Source organism: Lissotriton helveticus, chromosome 1_1, assembly GCF_964261635.1.
Source record: "Lissotriton helveticus chromosome 1_1, aLisHel1.1, whole genome shotgun sequence".
Classification (NCBI taxonomy): Eukaryota; Metazoa; Chordata; class Amphibia; order Caudata; family Salamandridae; genus Lissotriton; species Lissotriton helveticus.
The window spans coordinates 1,789,559,267-1,789,562,037 of record NC_136057.1 but is presented as its reverse complement, the minus strand read 5'-3'; positions in this window follow the sequence as shown (position 1 = coordinate 1,789,562,037).

Sequence of the window (2,771 nt, the reverse complement as noted above, 5' to 3'; positions counted from 1 at the left end):
AGAAAAGGCAAGCCAAGGAAAAAGCAATTTGCAGCAAGAAGAAAACGAAATAACAGAAAAACAGGTAGAAAAGGCAAGCCAAGGAAAAAATAATCAAATCAGGAACAAGGGTAACCGCAGCAGCAAGAGCAGCGCAACAGTACGGGGAGAGCTGTATCAGGGACCTGCTCGATGGGGTCGCGCTGCAACCTCCATTAAGAAGGTCCTGGGAGGCAGGGCTAAGTGGGAGTATGCACGAAAAAAAATACAGAAAGAAACACTACAAGATTAAATAGCTAACTCTTGAGGGAGACAAGATTAAGTAAAACTTGAAATCAGAGAGGAACTAAATCGCTGACATGCATTGCTTTAATGTTTTTAACACTCATTGTTTGTAAATCAATCCATGTTTTTTTGGAATTAGCCTCTAGTGTGCGTCAGACGGCCCCCGGCCGTCTGACGTCATGGTGGGCGTGTGCGTCGCTTGGCTGGGGGCCATCCGATTAGCGCATGCGTAAAAGTCACCCGCACAGCAGGGAAATGTGTGCCGCATCGAAGCGGTTAATGTTAAGGGCATGAAGAGCATGGAGTGTCATCGTGGGGAGGTTAGCATGGCGTGGGGTCTCAGCACAATATGTATAACAGATGATGAGCATTCTAACACTTACCATTACTGAGAACAAGGCACTAAAACACATGTGCTTGCATCCACTCCTACGTGTGACGAATGGGAAAGGCTGAAATCTATGCCTGTGAATGACGGTCGGCTGCTCTCACGGAGGGACGGAGACTTCAACGTCTGAAGCTATTGCGCTGAAAACGTTACTGGTGTACAGTAGATACTGTCATAGACTGCAATGATTCATTATGAAGGGCTTTAGAACCGTAAGCCCTGCATTATGTGTAACAGTGCAGAAAATGGATTACTGCCTGGCTTCTGTCTCCTGCTTCAGAGCAAGGTGGGGCAGGCAGCCAGTGACACACAGCCCAGGCTTAAATACATTGATTTGTTTAAGTTACGATGGTATCTCTGAATAAAATGTATCTATTTAATATTAGTACAGGAACGTGAAGGAATCTAAGTGGGGTGCAGCCCCAGAGACCTACGCCCCTGGTAAAAAAAAAAAGGCAGCAAGCTCTTTCCATCTATGCACCCAGAATCTGGAACAACAAACACATCTGTAACCGTCAAGCCAGCTTCAAACTGAGTAGCAGGGTCTAAGCTTCAACTTCAGGGATATGGACATGCCATGGACGAGAATCTTACCAGATCTGCTGCTTTGTTTGAGTGGGCTCAACCTGACGGTCAATATAGGATGACCAGATCTTGAGAACCAAGAAACGACACATTTTTCAAAATTGGAAGGACTATAATTTTACATCAACGCAGTGGCACAGAATGACAGCTCTCATCAACACAGAAAAGGCACTAAGATAGGGTGACCAGGTGTCCTGGATTTGCCAGGACGGTCCCCGTTTTTCACTAGCTGTCCGGGCAGATTTAGAGAAATTTAGCTCATGTCCTGGTTTTTGGAGAGGGTCGACTAAAAACGGGGGGTGGGGGGGTTTATGTTTTACAAAGTGGGGATAGTTAGCAGTTGTTCCAAGAAAGCAATTTAATTCACAGGCAAACTACTGGGTTTAAAAATAGCATCTTATGTATGTTCTTACTGCCTGTTTTGTAATTCTCTGCTGAGAAGCGGTCATTCTGTGCGCTCGCTTGACGTAAATTTATATTCCTTCTTCTAGTTTTGTAAATTGTCCCTTTTTTTGCTTTAAAATTCTGGTCACCCTACATCAAGAAAATTAAATGTAATTTATAAAACCAGCATCATACCTGTTGATTAAATTGCTTACTTACAACAGCTGCAAATAGCATAGCTTTAGAACACCAAAAAGGTTTTCAGTTGACCCCCTCTAAAACATGAGCCAAAATCTGCAGGGTCAGCTGGTGAAAATCTGGGACGTCTGGTCACACTACATCAATAGGTAGGTGGGCAAGTGCCGCCTAAACCCAAAATGAAAACCTATGGATGTCGCAACCCCTTACCAACAAGAAGTGACCACCTAGTATGCACTGGCCTCACTTCCCCAGTAAGAGAGAAAGTGGTTTAACCTCTTGTGATTCTGGGCAAATCACTGAATCGCCCCATTCCTGCCAAAAACGAATGTCCTTGTGTAATATAACTGGTGCTCATGTTAAAGCGCTCCAATAGCTTCAGGTCAAGTTCGCGCTACATAAAATTGCAACAACAAAAAAATAGACGCCCACTTACTGACGGGCCCCTAGGACAAGTCTCGTTCTGACAAATAACCATCTAACCTACCTTCACGTCCAATTCACAGGCAATGGCTTAGCCCTTCGAAACCACCAAAAGACTATAGACCGGCCCCTCTAACTGTGCCAGGCTATATATATTAAGGCCTCAACTACAGTAGCATGCATACACCATTCAACACACACACTCCCAACAGAACAATTCTCACCCTCAGTGATAGGCTATAAAGGCCACACATCTAGTGACGGGAAAATGACAATAACAAGCCTCTGTGGCGCAAATATTTCGAAGTCTATGGCGTCACAAAAGCTAAGACGGCAGACGTGGTGAATATATAATTCAATAGCAAGCATGTTCAGAAGATGGCCGCCGCACAAACGCACGGAGTTAAAGCAAACGGAGCGAGGCAACTATTGTGAGCTCACAACTGTGGAACTTTGGCAGGACAAAGCCGCAGCGCGCGGTGATAGGCTGCGCCAAATGACTACGTGATGATCTAGTGACCTCACCCAG